Source organism: Dermacentor variabilis, chromosome 1, assembly GCF_050947875.1.
Source record: "Dermacentor variabilis isolate Ectoservices chromosome 1, ASM5094787v1, whole genome shotgun sequence".
Lineage (NCBI taxonomy): Eukaryota > Metazoa > Arthropoda > Arachnida > Ixodida > Ixodidae > Dermacentor > Dermacentor variabilis.
In genome coordinates this window covers 242,920,325-242,936,014 of record NC_134568.1, presented here as the reverse complement: position 1 = coordinate 242,936,014, position 15,690 = coordinate 242,920,325, and the positions used below count along the sequence as shown (strand labels likewise).

The 15,690-nt window shown below is 48.4% G+C and overlaps 1 protein-coding gene across 1 annotated transcript in view; it reads left to right on the top strand.

Annotated features, from left to right (window-relative positions):
* The window catches only part of LOC142560417 (protein-L-histidine N-pros-methyltransferase), a 205,130-nt gene that overhangs the window by 25,815 nt on the left and 163,625 nt on the right, over positions 1–15,690 (top strand). The gene's annotated exons all lie outside the window — the stretch shown is intronic.

Here is a 15,690-nt window from a genome sequence, read left to right as displayed (position 1 = left end):
GGTACTTCTTGAGATGGGCGGACGCTGCTTGTTTGCGGTCATTTCCGTTGCTTCCGCGGACTCCATCGTTAATCTTACCCTATATGTCTGAGCTGTCGCCAGCAATGCTGATTCCGTTTTTTCTTCTTATTCATACTTTCTGTTTTTCTTCCAGCCAGTTTTGCATCTTGTGAAACGGAAGGCGTGCTATGGAACTGTCGCTGCTTATAAATCTTCGTCGTCTTTTCAAAGTCGCCTGTGATTTCATTTAAGATTTGGTCTTCCGAAATGAGGAGATAAATTGTTTTTCATTAATTGTTAAATGTTGAGGCTGCGTCGAGGTCCACGTGAGACATTTATGCTCTTCCTCGTCTACTTATTAAACGCGCTGAAACCTTATAGGAGCGCTCTTAAATAATAAACGGTGACGAATTCAAAGAGCACAAGGGCGGCCTTTAATGCATGCTGTTAACCCTTGCGCAAAGAAGAGATTGAAATTTCACTGTTGGCTGGAATGCGAAACGCCCGTCTACGTGGTATTTGTGTACATTTACTGCTTTCGTGTAGGTGCGTTTTCTAACTGTAAACACACAAATACTGAGTGTTTCCTTTTTTTATTGGATTTAATTGATTTTTTTTCAGGTGTAAGGTATATTATAGGCAAAATACCATGTGAGTGTCTTACGGCAATGCAACAAATTATTTGTTTGTTGTTTTTGTTCTTAGGTATACTTCCATGCCTTAACTACTGACTTCTCTACTAAATATTGCATTATTTCATAAAATGGCACTCAGTATCGGTCCCTCGAAAACCAGAGGCATAGCATGGGACTGAAAACGCGGAGGCGTTGAAGTGAGGATGGGCTGGTGACGTCAATCTTCGCGCACTTGCATAGCTGAAGAGCCAGTTGTCAGAACGTGAACACTTAATAGAAAAACAGAAATCCGTTGCTTCGCTATTACCTTGTTCACTTCCTTTGAGTCCGATGGATTGGCGATGTATTTCGTGGCCCATTTTTGGGTTTGTTTTTGATGGCTTCCGCATCGAGGACTGCCAAACGAAGACAACCGCCACGTCATGTTTCAAGGTGTCGGCTGGCATTTGTGTCTGGGCTAACATTTTCAATAATAAAACAACTTTTGGTAGTAAGATATATAGATACATAATAAACCTTTAGTAATGGAAGGTAAACGCAGTTTGTTTTTCCAGTAATTGTGGCGTTTATGTGCACGTGTGCCCCTTAGGAGGAAGGGACGTGTTCAGTTTGTCCTCTTATAGAATGGGGAGATGGGAGGTTGCAGAAGTTCAACAACTGTAGACAAGCCGTTTGCAGTGGCTTGAGGGCTTCAGAACCTCAGGTGCTCAATAATATTAAAGTGGAAAGTTGGGCGAGTTGGTATGCATTCATAAGGTAACAGCGCGAACAAAACGACGATGGGGTCAAAGGACACAGGACGAGCGCTGTTCTGTGTCCTTTCACTCCGTCGTTGTTTTGTTCGCGCTGTTACCATTATGAAAGCTTAATGATATTCCAGATCCGAGTATTTATTTATTAATTAATTCATTCATTCTATTCATTTCAAATAGCACTCATGCTATGAGAGATGCCGTAATGGTCGAGAATATATATATCTCTCTCTCTCTCTCTCTGTGTGTTTCGAAGTGGTGCGCGCGCACTACTTCAACGGTCAGTTGCAGTTTTCCTCTGCAGGGATGACAGCAATGGCAGTGCCTGTATCTGGTGAGCTTTGGCACTTATTTCGCCGTTCTGTTCCGATAAATGAAACGTACGCAAAGATATTTGATCCGAGTATTGAGGGCAGAACAAATTTCATTTTAGCCGTCTAATTCATTTGAGCGTCAGGCTTATTAAGCTTGTGCGTTCTGTAATATTGTGCGCCATGAACCCTAGAGATAAATGGCTCGTGCGGTTTTCTAACACTGTAAAAATAGCTATAATAACAGGAGATATTCTGAGGGTCATTGAAGAGAGAGCCTTAACTGTGGCATCCAGAACAGTTGTGGCTAGCCCGACGACGATGACAACAACGCCGGCGACGGCACAATGGCTGACACGTCCTACACACGGCACTGAACGCCAGGTAGGGACAAATGCGGTTTTATTTTCCTGCGACTTATGAGATGACGACGTGATTATTATTGTACGTTGTGAACGGGCACATAGACTGCTGTGAGAACCCATGACAGCTGCAGCTGAAAAAGACTAAGGGGGTCGTACAGTTCCCCTCGCAATGAAAAAGACATGGCCTAAGCAGTTGCACAAGTGCTTAGCTCTTCTGGTCTGTGTGCACATGCTCGTCATTACACATTGCTGTTCTGTGGTGCTTCGCTTTGTATTCAACTTGTTTATCGGACTGTTTATTATCCCACAGCTTGAACCCCTTGTCCGCACGCCTCTCTTCGCAGTCGTTGTATGCTTACGTGTCTGCCTGTTCTTTGCTTTCCTTGGCAGGAATAGGTTGCCCATCCTCGAGGCCCGACCCGACTGGAGGTTGCTAAACGCATTGATGGAGCATTTACGTTCTGAGAAATCCAAAGCGCCTCGCCCTCTCTTTGCTCGTTGCCGCTGGCGTTGCTGTTTTTCTACTTCATCGTCACAGCCCTCGGGTGTCCCGCGGCAATGCGAATTCCCGCGAAAATCCTGACGACCAGTGGGCACGCGCGAAGAGCCATGCATCTAGATGTGTCATTGGCACGTCGGTAACGCATCGAGCAACGTCTGTTCTTAGCGCAGCAGCTCAGATGGTCGCTCGCGCCAAATAGCGTCTTCGGCAGCTGTCAGGGTGACAGCTACGTGACGGCGTTTTCACTCTACTCTGGTCGTGTCGTTGTTGATGTTTGCGGGGCTTGCGAGTGTCACTTGATGAGCACATTTCAAGTTTTCAAGGAGCAAAGAGAAAGCATGGGGTGTCGCCACTCCCGACCGGCTTTGATCTGCATTCGTTGAGATAAAAGCCTGTCCCCTATTTCTTAATTTTTTTTTTACCTTCCCCAGTTTGTCCTGACGCTTCACTCACTTCCTATATGGCCTTCCGAGCTTCTTATAGGCGCGAGAGGATGTTGTCTCCTTTGCTGCTTTTTTTTCTTGTTTTGTTGTCCTCTCACGGATACAGGCGTGGGACGAGCGCTAAATAAGTAGGCGAAGCACAACACACCGCTGAAACCCGGCAGGCACAAGTGTGGGAGAGGGAGCTTGGTGTTTGTTTGCTTCGGGCGCGGGTTATTTATCGGTGCAGCCAGCGTGTATGCACGAGCGCGTAAGCGCCTTCGAGGAAAAATATAAGCGACGCGGCGCGTGAATACGGGCCTGGCTCATCTTTGTTTTGCTGCTGCTGTTTGTCCGCTTGTTTGTTTGTTCTCAAAGATGGCCGACAGCAAAATTCGCTTTGTCGAGGAGCGGGGAGGAGTGCGTCGCAGGGAGGTCTCCTACTCGCGGGGCTCTGCTTGATGTATATATGTATATATTTTTTTCCATCCTAAAAGCGAGAGAGAGAAAGCGGGGTGAAGCGGTGGCGAAAAGGAACTGGGGAGAGCGCCGAAGAGGCGGCAGCGCCGTGGCGCTTTAGAGGCGCGCGATCCCTGCGCGAATGGCTGCGGCGTCCTTCTGCCTATGCTGAAGTTGCACACTAACCTGCCTCCCCCCACCCGCTTCCCTCTCCTTTCCCTGCATATAGCTGCCACGGGCAGATAAAACGGGGAGAAATCCGTATGATTGGCAAAGTGCACTCGCTTGAGGGGCCTCCCTCAAGCCTGGCGTGGGGCACGCTGCCAGTGAAATAAGCGGCGCCGCCGTCCAAGGTGCCGCCGTTCTAGCTATTGAGGACGCAGCTGTGCGTCAGTCGCCACTGCAGCCATCGCAGCCCTCCTCTGTCCTCCCCCGGCCCTGATTTCCAGTCTCGCCCGCCAAGATAGTCGCATATTTTTTGGCGCCCTCCACCCTCCCTTCCGCTTTCCTTTCATTACGGCCGGAATGCAGACGTCTGGAGGAGTGCGTCACGCGTCGGGTGCACTTGTACGCGCCCGAGGCGTTGGCAACAACACAGCTTAGGGAAGCAAGAGAGGTGGGATGGCTGCTTACCGTTGACGGAGGTGGTGAGGAGAAGCGCACCTACGCCTCCAGCTGAGAACTTGATCAACTCTCAGCACTGAATGTGAAACGCAGTGTAGGAGAACTCTGGCTGACAATGCGCGTATCTCGGAAACGTACCCGTGATGTGTAAGTGTCAGACGTTGACAAAGCAAACACAAGCCTCCCTGACGTTACTGTTTCGCATACGCGTTGTGGCATCTGGAAACGTCTAGTTCGCTGGTGATTCTCCCTGCCGGCGGCGCATGCTTGAGCTATTCAGAAACACAAACCATGAGGTCGCAAGAATATATGACAACAGTAGAATCATTGATAGTCAAATGTCTAAAGTCTTGTGTTTATTCTTCACGCTGCGATTTTCGTGCCCCACGTTGAACATGCTCGTCAAACATGGCCACGACGCGTTAAACAGAAACGGAGCAAGTGTCGCTGTCGCCTTGGGCGCCATTCTACGTGCGCCTAGTGACGCCCGCGAAAGCTAATGAGGGCGATAATAATGCAGCTTAGAACTTTAGCTGAACTTTATCAGATTTCGTGGGACGAGCGTATATCCGTTCCGGAAATAAAACTACAAAGAAATGTTCAACTTTTCTGCGACGTGCTTGTCACTCAGGTGCTAAGTAGGCAAAGGATGTAAAGGCGCAACGAGAAAAGAACGAATGGGAATAGAATAACTCAGCGTCTAATGAGACCAAGGAAAGCTACCGTTCACTTCCTTGCACCAGCTGACATTATTTCCATTACTTTATTCAGAACATTGTTAGGTTACCACGCGTTGTCTTTGTTTAAATCCGCTTGTTCGCTACTGTAAGAGACTGTTAATGCGCTTTATGGATGTTAACGCTTTGTAAGGGTCAAGTACATGCTTCTTCCTGTAGCCGCAGAACGCACCGTGGTTAATTAAGTAGCTTAACACTGCTATACTCGACATAAGATTCCCCTTTGGTGGGGAAAAATCTTATTTACAGTATTGGTTCAGCATGATCGGATAACGCGTGGTTATCATACAGATTAGGCTTTTGCACCTTCATAACTTCAGCTTTACCATGAGCGCTTCCGAAAGCATATGCGGATTCCTGGCTCCCGAATAATCCGAGGTTGACGTGTGGAGTTTACGCCACGTAACTGCGTCTTTATTGTGACTTTCTTCATTCGCTCTGACATATGCTCAGTTAGTTCCTTCTATCGGCTTTGCATCGCTGCGCCAACCAGTGGCCGGACCTACGGCTCTTGCCCTACCACTGCTTGTCTCAGCGTGGCCTTCCTGCAGCGAGCGGGTCTCCACTTCCAAGCGCTGGCCGTCTAGTTTTCCATTCGCTGCTCCGTCTCTCAGCCGGCCGCCATATTTTATTGGCATCCTGGCGCTTCCTCTCGCTTCGGCCGGGGCGCTTCTTGGCGCGCTCTGTTTATTGGAATGCAAACTGATTGACCTCCCCTCCCTCGAGCGCTCCTTCGCTCTCTCGCTTCCTTCGTTTCCTTTTTTTTTTCTCTCGCACTGGCTCGCTCTCCCTTCCCCGTCCTCGCCGCCTCTTTCTCCCCCTCCTCCCGCATCTTCAGCCTGCGTTCCCCTTCATTCTTCTCCGCTCGTTTCTTTTCTCTGTTGTGCCCGCTTCATTTGTTCGCTGGGATGCTGGGCTCATGGAGATCCCGCGTGGCTGCTAGCTTTTCCCGCTTTTCCTTTTTTGAACACGAAGCTGTACTTTTCAGTATCGATTCCCTCGCTTGGTTCAAAATAAGAAATGGCTACAAGAATGCTGATGCAGAAGTTTTTAGGCACTCGGGGCTTCACGCAAGCGGAGCCGGCGCGATGGAAGGAACGCGAAAAAACTGTTTTGTCGTCGTCTGCATTATTGCGATCCGAAGGAGTGCGCCGCGGCAACGAAATGAGAAACTTGTTTGCCGCGTTTCGTTTGCTTCCTCTTCTTGCGCGTCCGCTCCGGGGCGTTTGGCGCCCACCGCCGCCTCTCCCCCTGCGCCTGTCCCTGGCTCCTTCCTTCGCCTTTGCCATTACGGCGCGCCACGTGGACCCGCAGGACTGCAGAGCGGTCCCTCGGTCCTAACGACGTTGCCTGCCGGCGTAGCGCCCTTCGCCTCGCCGCCTTGTCTGTCCCTGGTGTGCGTCTGTGCGTGCGTGCGCGCGCAGCGCTCCGGGAGTCGAGCGAATCCTCGCGCCCCCCGTCGCACGTGGCAGTAACGCGCGGATATGATAACGACAGTGTTGCCAGGGCGCTGCTTCTACATGCACGCCTTCCTTTCGTGCGCGCCGGAAATGACGACGGAATACCGAAGGCCGGTGGCATACGACGCTAGCCCATCGTCATGGCTCGCGTACTGCATTCTCGTCACGGATGCCCGTTGATTCCGATTGTTACGGGTGGTTTCTCTTTCCTATCCTTTTGTTTTGTTTATTCACTACCGCTGTCCTTGGCTGTTCGCTATGATCTTTATGTCTGCTAGGTCGCGAAAGAATAGCTCTTGCAGAACAAAATTTAGCAGTAACGTTTTCACAGTTCTAGTTATTGATTTACTACCACTATGTTAGTTTATTCTGCGAGAAAACGATTTCGCCTTTGTTGTGGACGTTGCAGTAATTCTGAATGGGTTCAGTAGCCGTGTTTCGCCGCGCGTGCATTTCAATATCGCATCTCGTTGCGGTGACCCTTTGATGGTTGACGAGAAATATATATCTTGCGCAGCACTGAGCAAAGTTATTGCTAGAGTTATGAATGTGTAGATAGTGCTCGATGGTTAAGTGATAGCTGTAGAGGCCAGGTCTGGTATAACTGAACAAGTTGACCCCAATTGTTTTCCTTTTCGCGCTTCTTCAGTGGTGAGAGCGGCGCTACGCCTACGTTCTCGCCATAATCCTTCGGTCATTAACGATGGGTGATAAGAAAGGAATAGAATTGAGTGACAGGACTCCTTGCATTCAACCAGCTCAGATCGTTCGTTTATAGTTCAAGTGTCAAGCATACCCTCTTAAAGGCATTTTGCACAACGAACAGACAAAACGATGCAGCACACAGACACGTACGCACGAAGCACGCATGCACGCACGCACGCACGCATGCACGCACTTGCATTATGAGTTACTGTAGGTATAACGTGCATAACGCTACTTATACAGGAACTGCATCCCTACTCTTCGTGAAAAATGTCGCATTGAAAAAACTGCTGCAGCCTTTGCACAAATAATACAAGTTATTGGCAACAATTCGGGAATTGAGGTCCGTCACTGTCCGGGCGTGTCCCCTTGCTATAAATGAAAATGTTCACCCTCAAACGTGTGGCGGACAAATTCAGTTTATTTTGGTGTAAAATAAAAAGGGCGGGCGGTGGGCGGGAGATACTGTATAGAAAAAGTGGACTGAACAGAACGGGCCCCACTTGCGACTAAGCTTACACGAAAAGTATGATCCAACTAGCACAGTAACATGCAGTAATAATGTATTGGCGTAGCGCCGCATTTACTCCCCCCCCCCCCCCCCGAAAAAAAGGAGTTCTCGTGCTCTTTGGAGCAGTAATGCCTGATCCGCTAATCTAACTTGTGGCGCATTATGGAGACGGAATGTCCTTGAAGCTAACGTTAGTCTCTAGGTAGGATTTCTAGCAAATGAGCATGAGTTGAACGCTGGCTCGTTTTACTTCAGAGTCAGTGCGCACACTGAAGTTGGTAATTTAATTTCAGTTAACGGAATGTATTGTTAATTTTCTGCAAGGTTATGCACATCATGCAGGTACCGAAGCCCGCGACCACTAACAAAGTGTTGCCGGTAAAATCGCCATATTCGCTCTTATGCCCTGTCTTATAGAGAACTCATTCTTTCATCTCAGCTGAAAGAGGTGATGTAAGTAAAATATAATTGAGTACGAATGGTCTTACGAGATCGTATACTCAGCAAGAAATACACGTATCTTCAGTTGTCTTCTGGCAAAATCTACTTCAAAGTGGGAGGACTGTGTATTAGGCAGTTTCATCTCATTCACTCAAAGTGACCATGTCATCTTTGGCTGGTCTAATGACGGGGTAGGTGTAATTTTTCTTTGCTTACAACCAAACAATGAGCGCGCAAAGAAACAAAACTATAAAGATCTGTGCAAGTGTTTTAAGACACAAGATACGCGTGGCACACAGTGATTCGCATGGCGAAAGTGTAGAGGGAATAAATAATATATTCAGGTTCCGGCATTTCATTGTTTTGTCGACATCGATCCATTGCGAGCGTGGTTTTACTGTCTTCCAACACATCGAAATATTGGCGTTAGTGAATGCTGTCACGCATGTGTTAAGTATGAGGCACTCTCCTCTTTCATTTCCGGTCAGTGGATTTCACCTTATACGCTTAATGAGCGCTGAACACTGCAGAACACCCTTTTCTGCCTCTTGAACATGTCCTGTTTTCCAGAAAAATATTTCTGCGTACATTGGATGAAGCCCAGGGGCTTCCTTGCCGTGTCTTGAAGGCTTTGAAGCTCCGTCTGTTGTTATGAAGAGTTTCAGAGCTCGTTTGCCAGTTTTCGTGCTTGCTTTGGAGCGCCCATGGACTTGGCTCCGGTTTTCATTGAACTCCGAACTGCAACGGCATCAAGTTGGCCGCTTCCGTCCAACTGGTGTCTGTACACATAAAACACAGAAGGCGAACACATCAAAATGTGTTGAGCGCTGTGAAATCCCCCTGTCGTAAGAGTATGCCGGCGTGTGTGGCAGCGTCTGTGGTATCAGCAGTGCGCATGAAATCTTAGTGCTTTCAAATGCGTTGTGGTCCGAGACCTTAACATGCAGCGGTATAAGTGTCACTCAGGCAACCACATGCTAACGAAACTGCACCGCGGATTCTGGGGATGTGTCGCAGCGTGTGTCACTTTTGCAACTTGAGAAATCGAAACCTTGACGGATACCGACGACTCCACGACGCCTCGTCTGTCAGGCATTGTTATTAGAGAGGTTTAGTTTAGGGGACGCAGGCGGCTTGCGTACGCGAGAACTAGGGGTGACGGTACTGCGCATGCGCAGACCGCTACGTCTACTTGCGTTCTTGGGTTGTTTGGCCGGCCGAAAACATCTCTGCCCCTAAGTGGTCACGTTACCTACGTGACTCTCGCATGGTAGGAGAACTTACGAGTAGCTAGCGGGTAGATCATCTAATAAATATTTCGCCAAGTGTCGACAGACGTCGTTTTTATATATATTAGAGAGGTTTAGCGTGTCCGGTATTCGGATAAACGCCGTTAGGGCGGAGCCATAAACGGGAGCGGTCTGCATGGTGCATCCACCTGGCGGCGCAAAGCTCAAACGGACAAAAGCTGCTAATATTGCTGTAACCAAGTCTATTCTACTTCGCTGCTGGTGTAAATTTTTGGCACTGGCGTAATTGGGTTGCTTCCAAAAAGTTATACCTGCAGCAAAGTAAAATACACTTGGTTACTGCAATATTAGCTGTTTTTGTCTGAAGCATAACTGCAAGTCAGCCTAGTTGGAACATATTCATCTTAAAAACTTTTTGTGCGCAAACAAACAGGGACGAAGAATAGGGGCAACACAAGGACGAATGCTTATGGGACTCTCTATTTTTTAAGCGCTCTTCCTTGTGTTGCCCCTATTCTTGGTCCCTGTTTGTTTGCGCACAAAAAGTTTTTGTCTGTTTGAGCTTTCCGCCACCAGGTGGCTGCACCATGCAGAACGCTCCCGTTCATGGCTCCGCCCCAACGCCCCAGCCTGCGTTTACCCGAATACCGGACACTCTAAATCTCTCTATTAACTGCTTTTAATAACAATAGTTTTATGTGCTTTACTTCATATGCTTGATTTCATGTTTTAAAGAATGATAACGCAGCAAAGATCAGACGATGATGGCGCTGCGAGCGCATGCGACCTCACAGCGGCTTGCGTTTGGGGCCGCTAACCTATAACGTGTTTCTGCTTGCGTACGCAAACGCAAACGCACCCAAGCGCTAGGAGCCCCAACGCCTTGCGTCCCCTAAACTAAAACTCTCTATTTTTGTCGTGCGTTATTTTTACATGTTTGGAATGGTTGGATGCGCGTGTTGCTCCGCGTAGATTCATCTTTTACACTAGGTACTTCACCATGCGAGAACATTATTGCTTGCCGCGCTTTGCATAAAGCCAAATCAATTGCTGTAGGAACGAATGCACGTGTTAAACGCACATATCAGTTAACGGCGCGGGACACTGAGCCGCGAAATGGGGCTTTGTTATGTCACGCGTTTCCATAATAAACTAGTAATAGTTTACTATGGAAACGCGGGCAGAAGTTGCATGCGGTAATGCATGCAACTTCTTTTTGGAGACATGGTGTTTGCTGACTTGACAATGGTTTGGTGTATCCGTGGTCTAGGTATCTTGTAACCAATTAAAAAAATACGGCCCTCTCGTGCCCCCAGAGCGTCGTAGCGAGTCGCAAAAGGTATCAAAAAGTAGGTCTGAGTCAAGAAGCGAAAATTAGTCGCCGAGTAGTACAATTAACGGTACGAGCGTAATTAATGCCAGTAATGTCGAAAATTAACGGCATTGCGCTATAGACTGCACTTTTTCCGGGATCAGCCCACCTGGCCTCCTGTTCCAAAAAAATAACAATTGAATGTCGACGCTAATGAAGGCAAGGTTGACGTAATTGCACGTAAGATACGTTACGAATAAGTTACGGAATGAGTGAATAAGTAACATGAAATTGAGACAGAGTATAGAGTCATAATTAACATTTATTCATCGAATTTCAATCATCATGTACGTTGACCTTGACTTCTTTAGTGTCGACACTTGGTTCAGCCTTTTTTTTCTGAGCTTGATTCTGGTGTAATTTCTTTCCATGTTGAAATTCCGAAATAATTCGCGCGCTGCGAGTTATACAAGATGACCTTGACACTAGCAGGAAGCACTCACATTAAACAATAGCCCCCGAACCGCCAAGTGCAGCCCATTTGTGAAAAACAGGAAGGTTAAGTATTCGCAAAATGTTAATTGCGCAGTCAATTGTCTTGGCTAGTAGGAACTGAATCGTAACAAGAAAGCAAAATATCAGCAAAAAGGACGCAGGTAAACTTCGGCAACCTTGCAGAATCAGAACCCCTATTCCCCCCACCCCCAAGTATAAGCGTTGATTACTTCTGCTTGCAGAAGTAATTCTAAAATTTGATTCACTCTTAGAAGAGAGAGAGAGAGAGAGAGATGAAGAGGAAAGGCAGGGAGGTTAACCAGATATTAGTCTCTGGTTTGCTACCCTACACTGGGGTTGGGAGATGGGGTTAGAAAGAGGACAGAGAGGAAAGGCTTAAAAAAATGCGCACACAGAGGCACACACACGAAGGGTGTTCCAATTAGAGACGTTCACAAAAGCCGGTAGATCACAAGAAGCGTAGTAGCGCTTAGAAGGGGCGTTTTGAAGGTGTGGGGGCGGCGCAAAGCGGTAGCAGCCGTAGCCACGGTGTATTTAGGCCGGCCAGCCATGGTGCCGCGGTACCTCGGGAGCGGCCGACACTGCGGCCGCTCAGGTCGAGCGCACTAGCGTATATTTTGTTCTCGCGCTACCTGCACGTGAGCCTATCTTCTTCGCCTTCATTGGAGGCAATAGTCGCGCCGCTATAGCCCCCCCCCCCTCCTAGTGCGAAGCGCGATAGAAATAAAGTTCAATGGTAAAGTCCAGGTAAAATGTGCAGATGGTGTCGTCGTTGGTAGTGTCGGGTTCACGCAATCCGAGAGAGGTGTACCAGGCAGCACCGGCAGTGTAGGTTGTGAGCGACGCGCAGCCAGTCATGCCGTAGTGCGATATCGCGACCTGCCGCAGGTTCTCGTAGATGTCCGGGCCTGTAAAAGTCGGAGCTCCAAAAGTAGGCCGTATGGTAGCTCGGCACTTGCGTGAAGGTAGAGAAAGTGTTGGTTACTCATATTGTTGACGTAGCAGTGATTCTTGAGCCGAAGAAGCCAGACGGCAGAGCTACTCCTGCAAAACTTCGGTAGGCCATGCATCCGCGGAAGGTGTGAGCACAGAACATGGAAGGCCCGCCTGCTGCTGCTTGCAGTGAAATCTTGAATGCAGATAGCAGCAGGGTTGCAGTGGTCGCTGAATGCATCGCGAAGGTCGTGCTTGTTGCGTCGCCGTGCCTGCGAGAGTGAAATTTGCGCCTAGTTGACCCGGTGGGAGAGCCTCTGTATCGGTGACGAGTGAAGTGCCCCCGACCGGAAAGCGGACAGCTTGCGGGAACGTCCAAGGAAGGAGAGCGGCGGGCCGTAGAATAGCCGAAAGCGCTTACGTTTGGCCCAGTGAACTTCTTGGAAGGAGTCGTCGCGCAGCTTCTTTTGAGCTGGGGAGGAGGCTTACGAACCGAGTAGAGGTCTGATGCTGGGGCCGGCGCGTGCTGACGATCGGCACTGGTGGACGCAGGCGATGCGGGACGACAAGACGCGGAATGATGCGACGGTTAAAATGGCGAGACCAGTTGTGACTGAGCGGTCGAGGTGACATAGTGAACAAGGGCGGCTGCCCGCAAGTCGTCGTAGAAGATGGGGCCGTGGGGTGCCAACCGGAGCCTGGAACGCAGCTGGAGCCTGGAACCTCGTTGAGAAGGAAGTGGCTGTCCAGCTCTATGAGCCAGATGTCCGGCATGTCGACGTAGAATTCCCGGACACCCTACAGCCGGGGGACGTCTGCCGGGCCGCGTGAGGCCAAATCTCTAGCCTTGGTAGAGTCAATGCGCTGATGCTGGCATGGCTGGGCTCGGTCGTCCGGGTCACCAATTCGTGAGGGGCGGCGTGAAGAGGTAGCAGCCGTGGCCACGATTTATTTAGGCCGGCCAGCCATGACGCAGCGCGATCTCGGGAGCGGCCGACACCGCGGCCGCTCAGGTCGAGCGCGCTAGCGTGCTCTATTCTCGCGCTCTGCACGTGAGCCCATCTTCTTCGCCTGCTTTGGAGCCGATAGTCGCGCCGCTACAAAGGCTCGGACGGCAATTTGTATATTTCTGCAGTGCCTCTAATATGCCTGCAACTTTTAAATTCCTCCGGCACATGTCCCCTAATGTATCCTTTATTTCTACAAAATTTCATCATGCTACGCCTATTAGTTCGCATACGACAAACGTGTTTTAGTCCCTTGACAAACATCAGGCGGATTATCAAATTAAAACAAATTTGATAATCTCCTAAGACACTCTTAAAACACCTAGAACATGACCATTTCTTTACCATGCTTCTCCGAAGACACACTTTATTCTCACTGAGTTTCAGCTTTATACATCTGCTCTTTCTGAAATGACGTGCTTTTGAATATACCATTGAGCTGTAAACCGTAATTAATAACCTCACTAATATTCCGCAACCCACCTGATTACCTCACACAATTATAACTCTGCCCACACATCACCACTGGCATGCAAAATATTTTTTCCAAGTTTAATTACACCTGCCTCGTTGGTTCTTAGCCAAGTCGACACATTGTTAAATTGTGGCCCTAAATGCACGAACATCAAAATAGGCACTAAAGCCAACACTAAGCCTATTATTAAATCAAAATGTGGGCTTCTACATAGAAGAGGCATGGCATACATGAGAAGAAAACTATGAAGATATGCTTCACTACACTTGTATGAATTAACAAAGCTTTTCGTTCGTAAGTGCTGCTTCCCACTGACCCGCCGCTTTCGCTAATTTAGTATGTCCGTCATCACGACTGGCGGGTATATTTTCTTTGAATGAGAGCCCTGGTCGTTACTGATAACTGAAAATACGGGAGCGCATCTTCGAATGTGCAGGCATTGTTTACATTTTAGCTACGTGCATTACACAAAACTTTTTTTCCGCTTGCTGACAGAACATCTTCAAGCTAATCGGCTTTTATTCTGTCTTCAAGCTTTCCGGAACTCCTTGCTTAAGTTGGTTCTTGCAACAAATGACAACGCCGTGCCGCCTTCCGTTAATGAAGCAAAGAATGTAGCAATATGCGTGTTAGTTATTAGAATGCTGTATTGCCGCGCGATGCGCCATCCGTTACCGCGATGCGCGGCCACTATGTGAGCAGCGCCAGGACGCAGCGCAGTTCGCTGTAATGGAACACGTGTCGCGGTATGACAAAGGGTTCTTATCGCGCTTCTGCTCTTGCGTTTGCCGCGTGATATATGGTTGTACGCGCTTTCGTTTTCTCTTAACAGCCCGTGCCTTCCCCCCACGCCTTCCCCAAGGGCTGCCACTTATGCATTGAATAAATCGAAAGCATCCATTGCCTGATAGCTCTCTGTAGAAATGACAAACGCAGCCTGAGCATTCAGTCATCCAGTGTGATAATTGTAAAGGTCCATCCAAATTACATTTAAAGGGACTGACAATCAATTTTTACGGTAACCGTTTTTTTTTAAGTGCAACGGAAACCTTACTGGTCTGTGTGTCCAATCATACACTGGTACACGGAAAACGCCGTTTTCCCATCTGGCTTGAGCATGTAGTCGCGCTCAAGAAACACGCTGGGAACAGTTACAGGTGAGCGCAATAACGTTTATACGCCGGCATTGGTGGGAAGCAGACCACAAGTGCAGCTCTAGCTGTAAGAAAGTAATGTTTTGTTTATCAAACCGATGTTCCTGTGGTTCATGTTTTATGAAGCAGTGGATTATATTTACAGTAGTAGGTGATGTCCGAATCTACACTCCAGCGCGGCTCCCGTAAGAAAAACCGGTCTCGAAGGCCATGCTTTTGCTGGTTGCATGCACCAGGCTTTTTTTTTTTTTTTTTTTAGCCAAGCGAAGCTAAGTGGTAGCATATTCCAGTAATGCTATTATTGCAGGGCTGGCACCCATTCGCAGTACAATTGGTCAGTGGCATTTTGCATCTCGCAGAGACAACAGAACTGGGGGTACCAACTCGCAAACTCGCTCGTATACAACATGCGCGCCGCCATGCATTCAACAGGTCCGCCCGCACTGCCGCTCCACTCGTTACCACGAAGGCAGCGTCGCTCGTCAGCGTGCACTTATTTTACTTCGTAACACGCGTAGAATAAAGCGCAAAAGCCTAATAATATATGAACTGCAATTTTAAAGCAATAAGTATGCTGTACTTAATAACAACCGACTTACCTACGGTAATCTCATATACTACATCGGAAGTACCAAGACTTCACCGCCAGGCCGCGCTACTTGCTGGTTTCTGAGATGACCCCTTGCTAGTTGGGGTTCACGCTGCTTGCCTAAGGATAAAAACATACCGGAGCTAATATTCGCATCGAGATGAGGCGTGTGTATGCTGCAGCAAAAATCCGGAGACCACTCAGCATATCCTCATGGATGGCGAAGGAATTCACCCGGTGAGACCCGGAGCTAGCTTAGACCTTCCAAAAGCGCTTATATTTAAAGTTGGTGAATGCGCCAACCTGTCAGCAGTCGAGATATGCTAGAGACATTTAGAGCATTGGTGGAAAAACAAGCAAGGAAGCAAATGATACGACCAGATCCGTTACAGGCATAGTTAGCGATACAAGGTAGATAGAGAAGTTTTGAGGGGAAAAAGATAATGTAGATGTATAGAGAAATGCCAGAAGGAAAAATATGTACAGCATCCCTGATTAAATCAAGTGGGAAAAGTAACTATTTGTCACCG